Source organism: Notolepis coatsorum (assembly GCF_963971535.1).
Source record: "Notolepis coatsorum genome assembly, chromosome: 1".
Lineage (NCBI taxonomy): Eukaryota > Metazoa > Chordata > Actinopteri > Aulopiformes > Paralepididae > Notolepis > Notolepis coatsorum.
The window spans coordinates 313,858,370-313,870,869 of record NC_140165.1 but is presented as its reverse complement, the minus strand read 5'-3'; the positions used below and the strand labels follow the sequence as shown (position 1 = coordinate 313,870,869).

At 44.1% G+C, this 12,500-nt stretch overlaps 1 protein-coding gene across 1 annotated transcript in view; it reads left to right on the top strand.

The window, feature by feature from the left end:
* Positions 1-12,500, top strand: part of LOC311230049 (uncharacterized protein) — a 140,428-nt gene that overhangs the window by 55,092 nt on the left and 72,836 nt on the right. The window lies entirely within an intron of this gene.

The window sequence follows — 12,500 nt, the reverse complement described above, 5'->3', positions numbered from 1 at the left end:
CTCGACTTGGACTTGAGCACTGATGACGACTCGGACTCGGACTCGAGCATTGACTGCATTCGGACTCGGAAGGTGCAGACGAGGACTCAGACTTGTTAATTGATAAATACAGTTTTTTTGTTTGTTTTTGTAATAGGCCCTAATCACTTTTCCTAAGATATGGATTTGTTATGCTATTGCGTCACAAAGTAAAATAAATGGTGACCGCTGTGTCATTTATGTTTAATGTAGACCTTTTTTTATTTTTTATTATTCGTACTGCTTTGACTACCAGAGTGGAGTGGACTCAACCTTGATGACTTGGACTCGGACTCGAACACCGGGGATTCGAGACTCGACTCGGACTTGAGATTTAGTGACTCGACTACAACACTGGTCCTAACTGTGTGTGTGTGTGTCTGGCCTGCATCTTGTATAGTAGTAATCCATTAAAATGATGTGAATCTCAATCTGTGTGGCGTCTTGGTCACAGACGACAGGTGGCCAATGAGCTGTGTGGTGTCATGAGAATACTACGAGTGTGTGTCGTCTCACACGCCAGAGACACACAAGACGCCAAAGAGCAGCCGGTTTCCTTTCGGCGCCCATGTCAACAGCGTCTCGCGCGCCTGTTTCAGCGTCGGTCTATTTTCTCCTTCGCGCGGGTCCTCTTATTGACCGGCGTGGAGAAATGTCTTCTGGTGTGAACAGCCAGGCTCCTGTTCTTCATGGTGTGAACAGTCAGGCTGCTGCTCTTCTGCTGTGAACAGCCACTGGAAGTCCATTCATTTTCTTTATGACCAGAGAAACAAAGAGAAATGTTGGAGCCGATGTTGAGCACAGTGGCCTCGTTTCCTCGTTGTCATTGCCGTTATCAGCCAATCATGCACAAGCAATGTGTATGTCCCGGCCGCTTATAGCTACAACACTATTGGTGTTATAGCTAGCAATCAGCTAGCTCAAACAGTGTGTGTACATTTAGTCATTTTAGTTTAAGCTTTTATCCAAAGCGACTTACAAGTTCTGTACAGGTCAGCAGGAAGGGTAAAGTGTTGAACTTGGGTGCTACAGTCTTTAGTGCGTAGTAGTAAAGACATTATTAGCATAGTAGAAAAGTGTGCTCAGTACAGAGTGCAAAGCTGCAAATCTCCACCAGGCAGTATTCCTACTCCTATAGTCGGTAGAGGGCTTTCACAGAATGCCCATTTCCCCTCCATCTTGGAAGAAGCAACAGATCTATTCTAACTTAGATTGAAGATCCAGTCGAACGGTTTGTTCAACATGCCTGAACATCCTCTCTCTCACAGGGCAAACAAACACGCCTACAATACATAACAAACACAGGCGCCATCCATTACCATTAATTGTAATTACCCATATCCAAACACACGCACACAACATGTTTTTGTGTTTGCGGGAGAAAGGACTTTCATACATGGGGAGGAGTTTGGAGTACTGCGCTCCTCATCTCCCAATCCGACATATAGTGGACCGTCACAGTGAGGTAACTCTCTGTTTCCTGAGAGGTCTAACTATCAGACATATAGTGGGGCATCACAGTAACTCTCTGTTTCCTGAGAGGTCTAACTATCAGACATATAGTGGAGTGTCACAGTAGGGCTGGGCGATGAAACGATAACGATAATTATCGCTATATATTTTAATAATCTATATCGATCGATAAAAAAAGAATTATCAATAAAAAGAATTGGACAGTGGACAGACTTGTCTTTCTTGACTGCAACTTAAAGATAGAAAAGAAACTAGCAGAGCCAGAACTATTCAACTCCCCTGGAGCCACAGCCAGCAGAGAAGCCGGTTTACTTTCGCTTTTTACTTTCAAACCAGCTGCAGCCTGAGAACTGGAGTGTGAGGGGCTGTAATACTAAAGATGGCGGCAACGACAAAGAATTGCTGCAAAATAAACATACATCTGTTGTTTGAAAAAAATAAAAATAATAATAATGTTTCAATTATTATAATTTTTTTTAATAATTATTTTTTAATACTTATCATATCGTTATCGTGATATCATTTTTGGGCATATCGCCCTACGTCACAGTAACAGAGGTCCAACTATCAGACATATAGTGGTTCTCCTGCTGTTCAGTCTGGCTCTGAAAACAGACCATGTTGAAGATGTATTCTATTCTAGACATATATCCTCATTATCATCCTCGCTGTCTCTCACTCTCCTATACACACTCTCACAGGTCACCTCATATACACACTCTCACAGGTCACCTCAAACACGCACTGCCATTCTCTGGCAGGGCTCCACGACCATGATCTGAAGTTATATTTAGACTATGATTGGCGCAGTGGGTTTCGCATACAGGAGTGAGTGTGTGTGTGCATGTGTGTGCGTGTGTGTGTGTGTGTTTGCTCAGAAACACTGAACACTTCTCCTTCTGAAGACAAGCTGTACAGTATGCCTCTGTCTCCTTCCCTGGCTACATACATACATACATACTGTACATACATACACACACACACACACACACACACACACACATACACACACACACACACACACATACACACACACATACATACATACATACATACATACATACATACATACATACATACATACATATTACATACATAATCTACCCCAATTTCTACACTGATGTACAATCCAGGGCAGGGATATCTCTTGGCTCATTGCTATTATTAGGTTATAGATTAACTAATTAATGGCTTGAATAATGGAACGATTTCTTATTCCGTGAAAATTCAAATGTCTTAAGGTTCTGACATTTGATGCAGGTCATATTTGTGGTCAACACTCTTAGCTCTTGGGTTAATGTAGCGACGCCTGTCTGGTGCCACCGAGTCTACAAATGAAAGGGTACTGTTTTGGTTTGAGAGGTTGTGAAATTAGTATTTGACACGTAATGTGTTTATTTGTCCTTTGGCCAGTCCATGTCATCATGCAGGACCGGAATGGGGTGATTTGATTGGGTGATGTGATGTGGATGAAATTAGTAGCATCATGATAATCATTTAAATGTCTTTCCTCATGTCGATACACACATCACACAATATCTGCTGGAGTATGTGATTATCACAAAACAATTTTCAAATGAGGGCATTGTGTCCCACGATATCACAATATCTTAAAGATCCAGTACAATGGTGTTTTAATTTTCAGCTTCAGATGTTTCATTTGTGTTTTGTTATAACTGTTTTAGTCCAACATCAGTAGGCTGAGGGGGCGTGGCCTTCTGTTCACCAGACACTATAGATGCACCACTCTAAATGTGACTAGTAGGCCAATCAGAGCAGCTAGATGTGTGACTAGTGGGCCAATCGGAGCAGCTAGATGTAGGGATGTAAATTCATCAGGTTTTGTTGATGATACCAATGCCATTATCGATTCTGCTTATCGGTCCGATTCTCATCAATTGCTGACCCCTTTTTCTGTGTGTGAAAGTAGGCCTACATAGGTTTTCACTTTTCAGCATCACCTGGGTGCTCTGTACACTTTTCAGGATTCATCATCCAACTCATCCATCTCAGAAAAACACAAACTGTACTTGTTTTGAACATCTATATATAATCTACTTGCCGTACTGACTCATAACTAACCTCTAGGAAGACAGGTAACCTATGGGATAATAAACTATATATAATCTACTTGCCGTACTGACTCATAACTCACCTCTAGGAAGACCGGTAACCTATGGGATAATAAACTATATATAATCTACTTGCCGTACTGACACATAACTAACCTCCTAGGAAGGCAGGTAACCTATGGGATAATAAACTATATATAATCTACATGCTGTACTACTGACGCATAACTCACCTCTAGGAAGACGGGTAACCTATGGGATAATAAACTATATATAATCTGCTTGCTGTACTGACTCATAACTCACCTCTAGGAAGACAGGTAACCTATGGGATAATAAACTATATATAATCTACTTGCTGTACTGACACACAACACAGGAAGGCAGGTAGCCTACAGGAAGTCTTCTACTGTTGAGAACCCTTTCACTACAGATGTTGTGACTGACTGCTCTGTGACTCTCGCTCACCCTTCCCCGGGTCACTTCCCCGGGTCACTTCCGCGGGTCACTTCCCCCGGGTCACTTCCCCCGGGTCACTTCCCCCGGGTCACTTCCCCTCTGTGCAGTGAGCATGAGAGGGTTTCCCCAGCGGGAGTGGAACTGGGAGAACGGAGCGAGCGGAGCTGAACTGTAACCTGAGAACGACTACAGCTGTAGCAACAGTCTCGTCTGTCATCCTCTAAAATGGATGGAAGGAGGAGAGAATATTTTGTACATCATTCGTTTTCATTTAGGCTTTCCAGTGGAAGACCAAACGGGCTACACCTGCCTGCCTGCCCTGCGTGACGCTAATGTTATTATAACGTCAGGATGTTTACCTCCAGGTCGTCTGCGCTGCATATTTACCTCCAGGTCGTCTGCGCTGCATATTTACCTCCAGACCTCCAGGTCGTCTGCGCTGCATATTTACCTCCAGGTCGTCTGCGCTGCCTATTTACCTCCAGGTCGTCTGCGCTGCATATTTACCTCCGGGTCGTCTGCGCTGCATATTTACCTCCAGGTCGTCTGCGCTGCATATTTACCTCCAGGTCGTCTGCGCTGCATATTTACCTCCAGGTCGTCTGCGCTGCATATTTACCCCCAGGTCGTCTGCGCTGCATATTTACCCCCAGGTCGTCTGCGCTGCATCAGGGCTTTAGTCATAATTTTCATAACGGCTCTTAACATTTTCGGTCATTTCACATTGTAAGATCCTGATCAAACTGGCCAGTAGGGCTGCAACTAATGACTAATTTGGTAGTCGACTAATCTGCCGATTCTTTTTTCGATTAGTCGACTAATCGAAAACCAATGTAAACGACAACAAAACCTTTTTTTTTTTTTTTTTTTTTTTAAATTACCTATCTTTGTGAAAGTGGCTTCTCAGCTCTGGTCCAGCTGAAGACAGAGCAGAGGAACAGATTGGACATTGAGCATGACCTCAGAGTTGCTTGTCTACCATCACCCCAGACTTTGAGACTCTTGTCAGGACCAAACAACAACATCATAACATGATGATCCCATAGCAAATTAAAATAATGACTCATGAAACATTTGAATTTGGATCTTTAAGCCACTTTAAATGAAAATGTATTTGAAGAACAATACAGCAATCACTCATAACAAGATAAATAAATTAAATAATACAAATTAAAGTGGAAGTGTACTTTAAATAACTTTTGTTTGCTGTGTGTGAGAGGAGTCCGTGTGTGTGTGTATGTGTGTGTGTCTTACTCTGATCGCTGTGTGAGTGAGAGGAGTGTGTGTACTGTGTAATTTGTGTGTGTGTCTTACTCTGATCGCTGTGTGAGTGAGAGGTGTGTACTGTGTAATTTGTGTATGTGTGTGTGTCTTACTCTGATCGCTGTGTGTGAGTGAGAGGAGTGTGAATGTGTGTGTCTTACTCTGATCGCTGTGTGTGAGAGAGAGGAGTGTGAATGTGTGTGTGTCTTACTCTGATCGCTGTGTGTGAGTGAGAGGAGTGTGTATGTGTGTGTGTCTTACTCTGATCGCTGTGTGTGAGTGAGAGGAGTGTGTATGTGTGTGTCTTACTCTGATCGCTGTGTGTGAGTGAGAGGAGTGCGTGTGTAATGTATTGTGTGTCTAGTCTGATCATCATCTCCTGCAGGGGAACAATGTTTTCAATGTCCAAAATTTGCTATGGGATCATCATGTTATGATGTTGTCTGGAACCCTGAGAAGCCACTCTCACAAAGATAGGTAGTGCACAAAATAAAAAAAAAAAAAAATTAAATAAAGTTTTTTTTTTTTTTTTTTAGTGACTAATCGACGCAACAATTTCTCGTCTACGATTTTTTATAATCGACATCGTCGATTATGTCGACTAATCGTTGCAGCCCTACTGGCCAGTATCACGTCTTTGTCTGGTTGGCTCTCCATCCAATTCCTCTGCGTTGTGTCATTTTATTGGTCCTGACGTCTCCGATACTGGCGGATAAGATCCTTATCTCCCCCGTTAGTGCAATCCATAAACCATACTAATTCTCCACCTCCGTAAGAATTCGACACTTCGACACCGTGAGATACCTTATGAGGAAAAGCGTTGTTTTATTGCTATAAACAGAACCTCATAATCAGATGTTATCAGATGTTATCAAATTGTATCGTCCTTGAAGAGTCTATTCTAATGATCTTTCGGTGTGTTCGTCTATCGTCCTTTTGTTATTCAGTCCAACAGTGGTCAGGCCTGTTCGTTAGCCGAGACCATCCTCGTGGTAGCCGAAGCTAATGCTGATGTGGCATTCTTCCTCCCCCCCCCCCCCCCTCTCAATGAGAGGAGAGAGTGTCTTCGTGTGATCTCAGTCCTACTCGCTCTTGGTCAGATTCTAGTCTGCCCTCCACCCGGAAACACTGTTCGACTTATAGATGTTCGTCGTCGCAACGACGGCCCCGCCTTCTGGTTGTCATGCGACGTGTTGTCATGACAACTGCGTTAATAACCTTTACACACATCTCACGTTTCATTAAGATGAACCTCTCTCCCTCCTGCCCTGGGAGACAGTACACTCTAATCTCAGATGTTCTTACAAGGAATGTCAACAAACACCCTCGCTGGCAGTGTATTCAATCCCCTGGTCACCGTTCTATCACCGTCTTCCATGCACATTTCGATCACCGTTTTAGCTGTGATCCTCTCCCCCCAATCTATACATCACATACATTGAAAAAGCATCCCAAATCCTTCATTCCCCCCTTTGATTCTTAATCAACCTTCAGAATCATAAATCATTATTTGGTTTTTCAATTAATTATACCCAAAAATAGACTCATAACAATTAGGGCCCCGCCGTCTGCTGTTTTGCTTTTGTTTTCCATTACCCGCATCACACCCAAACCAGAAAGGATAAACCACGGTCATGGAGGAGAGAGAGGTTCATCTTAATGAAACGTGAGATGTGTGTAAAGGTTATTAACGCAGTTGTCATGACAACACGTCGCATGACAACCAGAAGGCGGGGCCGTCGTTGCGACGACGAACATCGTTAGCCGAGACCATCCTCGTGGTAGCCGAAGCTAATGCTGATGTGGCATTCTTCCTCCCCCCCCCCTCTCAATGAGAGGAGAGAGTGTCTTCGTGTGATCTCAGTCCTACTCGCTCTTGGTCAGATTCTAGTCTGCCCTCCACCCGGAAACACCGTTCGACTTATAGATGTTCGTCGTCGCAACGACGGCTCCGCCTTCTGGTTGTCATGCGACGTGTTGTCATGACAACTGCGTTAATAACCTTTACACACATCTCACGTTTCATTAAGATGAACCTCTCTCCCTCCTGCCCTGGGAGACAGTACACTCTAATCTCAGATGTTCTTACAAGGAATGTCAACAAACACCCTCGCTGGCAGTGTATTCAATCCCCTGGTCACCGTTCTATCACCGTCTTCCATGCACATTTCAATCACCGTTTTAGCTGTGATCCTCTCCCCCAATCTATACATCACATACATTGAAAAAGCACCCCAAATCCTTCAACATCAACTCACCTTCTGTTAAAAAATATAGAGGCTGAGGTTAGCAGCTGTAGGATAGAGGCTGAGGTTAGCTGTAGGATAGAGATGCTGAGGTTAGCTGTAGGATATAGAGGCGGAGGTTAGCTGTAGGATATAGATGCTGAGGTTAGCTGTAGGATAGAGATGCTGAGATTAGCTGTAGGATATAGAGGCAGAGGTTAGCTGTAGGATAGAGAGGCTGAGGTTAGCTGTAGGATAGAGAGGCGGAGGTTAGCTGTAGGATATAGATGCTGAGGTTAGCTGTAGGATAGAGATGCTGAGATTAGCTGTAGGATATAGAGGCAGAGGTTAGCTGTAGGATAGAGAGGCTGAGGTTAGCTGTAGGATAGAGAGGCGGAGGTTAGCTGTAGGATGGAGAGGCTGATATTAGCTGTAGGATAGAGAGGCAGGTGACTGGCTTAAGGAGACAGAGCGATGAAAAGGGAAGAGGACAATTTGTCACCTCAGTGTTAGCATGCAACATGCTGACAGCAGCACAAAGTCAGATTTCCATTTGAGGTTGCGTGTAGACAAGGCAGGCACACACACACGCCTACTTATCATGTGCTCTCTACAGTAAATAGGCTACACTGTCTCTTTCACTGTCTCATACCACCTGTGTCTTTCTCTCATAACGCTGGTCTAGTGTTGTTATAGTTTCGTATTTTTCATTCGTTTTAAAATATTTGGTTTTAGTTTCAGTTAGGTTCCACAGTTTTCATCATTTAAAAATGTTAGCTTTGTTTAGTTTATATTAGTTTCAGTATGTTCTTTTTTTTTCCAGAATAGGTATTGTGTAATACAAACACAAGACACTTAATGAAGGCAATTTGATCCCAGTCTCAATAAATATGCACCAACGTCTTCTCACACTTGCTGAAACTGAAACTAAAGATTTTCTGGACATATTTAGTTTTGCAAGTGCACAATATAAGCCCTGTTTTTGTTTTGTATCCACTTTTTCTCCCGTTTTCTATTTTTCTCACATCCCAATTTCGTATCATCCAATTCAACCCTCCCCTGTCTCGAACGCTGTTTCTTGCCTCCCGCAAGCCGGCTGCAATGTGGACTAAGTCATACATAGCACGAGTCCCCTCCGATACTCGAGGTAACAGCAGTTGCATCTTTTCACCTGCGCGGCGCGATCTTTCAGTGTCAGGGGTCTGCGCTTTGGAGGGGCGCCGCCCCCATCGCTTCCTGATTCTACTGCGCAGGTGCACCAACCGACCTGTAGGAGTCGTTGTCCACAACGCCCGATCCCCACCCATCAGTTTCCCACCCCCTAATAATGCCAATGTGTATTAGTACGGACAACCAGCTAAACTGAAAGCAATGTGGAGCGCTGGGCTCGAACAGGCGAACCCAGCGTCTCCAGTATTCGTGGTGAGCGCCTTGCCCACTGCACCACATAGCCGCCCATATAAGCCCTGTTTTGACCACAGAAACGTTTCCCAGGAACTATGAACCTTTTGAGGAACTGCGTTTCCACCACAGGGACCAGGGTCTAAATGAAGTTCCCAGGGACATTATTTTACCCTCGCTCAGTGGCTAGGTACTTTCCAAAAGTACAGAAACTATGGGGGTGGGTCTTACAGCGCTGAACATTCTGATTGGTCGAGTACTCGCAGCACAGGGGCGACAGTGGCTCGGGAGGTAGAGCAGTCGTCTGGCAATCCGGAGGTTCCCGGTTCAATTCCCGCTCCTCCTGGGCAGCGTGTCGATGTGTCCTTGAGCAAGACACTTAACCCCTAATTACTCCCGATGATGGCATGGTTGCCTCCGCCGTCGGTGTGTGAATGTGTGAGTGAATGGGTCAAATGTGAGTAACAAATTGTAAAGCGCTTTGGATAAAGGCGCTATATAAAAAAGCAGCCATTTACCATTCTATTTATTTAATTTAAACCAGTTTTTTGTTCATTTATATACCAGTATGCATTAAGAACTTTTTCCCCCAGCAAATCTTAGTTGCATCAATAGTATACTGTTGGAACTGAAGAACTGAAAAAGTCTAAACATAGCTATTGACTATTACTAGGTCACCGTAATCTTATCGACCAGGAAACGCACACGTCAAGTTGATAATAGTGATCTATGCATGAAAACGATTTATTTCAGCGAGTCTCTTAGTTACAACAACATTGTGTAAGCTAAGCAAGGTTGGGATTTCTAGGTGAAGTATTTCCAGAATGCAGCATCGATGGTGATAAAATAGGGTCAGACCTGGCGTCACTTTAATTTCATATCTGATTGAAAATCAAATGCAAGCCTATTGCTTAAGAGATAGAAAAGAGCCAATAATTCAACAATTCTGTATACCGTAATTCCTCTTAATAGTAACCCCGGCTTGTATTTGTTTCAACTGTAGCGGGTACCAGGCTTGTATTAGGAGGAGGCCTGTATAAGAGGGAGGCCTATATTTCAAATTTTCAAACGGATCATAATGAATAAATCAACATTTTGTGTCAGTTTGAACCCAGTAAAATGTACTGGGTTCATTTATTGAAACCAAGTACTGTATGAAATAGTAAACAGTGCAATTACAGGTGGTCACTGGTCATCTCAACGTTTTCAAAGTGAAATCAAGTAACTAACGGAACGTAGGCCAAGTGCGTCCACATTTTTATAGGATTCCATCACATTTTCATAACAATAGCACCCTGCGCCGTTTTCATTGAGGTTTCTTACAAATTAACGATGCTTTATCTTGTCCTTTATATGCCGATTATCATTAGAATCTTAAATTGTACCATATGTCCCCCTTTAGACAACATATGTAACGCTACCAGCGCACTTTTGTTAAGATAATTAGTTGGCCATTCGCGGTCGCTATACCGAGGTTGCAGTAATAGTTTACCGCTGTTCAGATCACGTCGGAGAATATAGACCCATCCCAGTGACCTGCGACCTGTGCTAACGCTCTTGGGAAATGCAGTGTTGTAGTTCTCAACATTTTCACCTTTTAATTTTAAACCAATGCTGCCATCTACTGACAACAAAAAAGTGTTGTCTAATCGTCACCTTGAGAGCTACTTCCGTATACAGCGCCGCCCCAAACCCATTCTAGAGATTCCCACTTTTTGCTGGGAGTGGGGCGTGGCCGTATTTGGTCCCAGACAATAAGAGTGGCTGCAATTGGTCACCGTGACGTTAGCTCAGTATATTAGTAACCCGGCTTGTATTAGGAGGCCGGCTTATAATTGCTTAGCTCAAGAGCGCACCCGGCCATTAATAGAGACCCGGCTTGTATTTGAGACCCGGTTACTATTAGAGGAATTACGGTAGGAATGTTATATAATTGCTATTGACACAGATAGGACAAGACTTAACACTTCTCAGTGGCAACAGTGGCTCAGGAGGTAGAGCGGTCGTCTGGTAATCTGAAGGTGGTTCCCGGTTCGATTCCCGGGCAGCGTGTCGAAGTGTCCTTGAGCAAGACACTTAACCCCTACTTGCTCCCGATGAGCAGGTCGGCACCTTTGCATGTGTGAGTGAATGTGAGGAACAAAATTGTCGTGCGATATAAATGCACTGTTACTTGACAGACAGGATGCAACATCGCGTTCATTTCAAACGCAAGCCTGTTCCTCGAGGGGGAATAGAGCCAGTGCGTCAACAACAACCACATGGCCGTGGTGACGAGAGTTTGGAATCCAACTCAGGCGCAGAGAGAGAGAGAGTGATTTGCACTCCTAACAAACTCCACAAATCCCCTGTTTGGATACGCTACTACGGGTCATCTGGACTGATGTGAGTCGCCAGCGCGCCGTGCGGTACTGTTGCGCGCCAATCTGCGGCTACAGGGAACATGAACGGTCTGCTCATTTAACCGTGATCATCACCGAGAGATCTGATCAGAGAAAACTGTCTCTTTGTGTTTTGTTTTGTAGTTGACCTTTCTCGTGACGTCAGTGGACCTTTTTCATGTCTAATCTGTGTGGATCTCCAGACTGCGGTCGAGACGCAGACAACAATGGGACTGAAGGTTCTGGGTACTTGGGGTCGAAAAGCGGCTAGTTTTTCTTCCAAAAAAATATATGTTTTATTAAAATATATATATATATTTTTTTTGAGTTAACCATAATAACATGGGTCTCGTTTTAGTGACACTCGAGTGCAGCTCTCTGTCCCCAGCAGTCTCTCTTAGCTGAGACGAGCTGTGTGTTGCCCAGTCATCTGACTGGAGTAAAGCCCCAGTGCTTTGGGCTCACTGGCTGGAGTGGGACACGCACACACAGATAACACACACACACAGAGAACACACACACACACACACACTGAACACACACACAGAACACACACACAAATGGAACACACACACACACACATGGAGAACACACACAGAACACACACACACACACACAGAGAACACACTCACACAGAGAACACACACACACACACACACACACACACACACACACACACACACAGAGAACACACACACACACAGAACACACACACAAATAGAACACACACACACATGGAGAACACACACAGAACACACACAGAGAACACACTTACACACAGAGAGAGAACACACACAGAGAGAGAACACACACACACACAGAGAGAACACACTCACACACACGGAACACACTCCCACACAAGAACAATACGTTCTTTTTAGGCAAGTTAAGTAGAGAGGCGCCTTTTGGGGGGTTCCGATTTCTGATCCTCTCTCGTCTGATAAGAGTGAGCTCCCTGAGGCAGACGCAACGTGCACATGCACACACACATGCGTGCACACACACGCGCACATACACGCACACATCAGTCACTTCTTAGACATTAGACTGTATTTTAGTGCCACCGCCACCTTCGTTGTGTTGGTAGAATACAAGCGTCGTATTTTCAGTCACACTGCTCTGTATGTTTTTGTCATTGTATTAGTGTGTCTGTTGTTTGAGAGAGAGAGGGAGGGAGAAAGAGAGGGGGAGAGAGAGAGATTAATCTG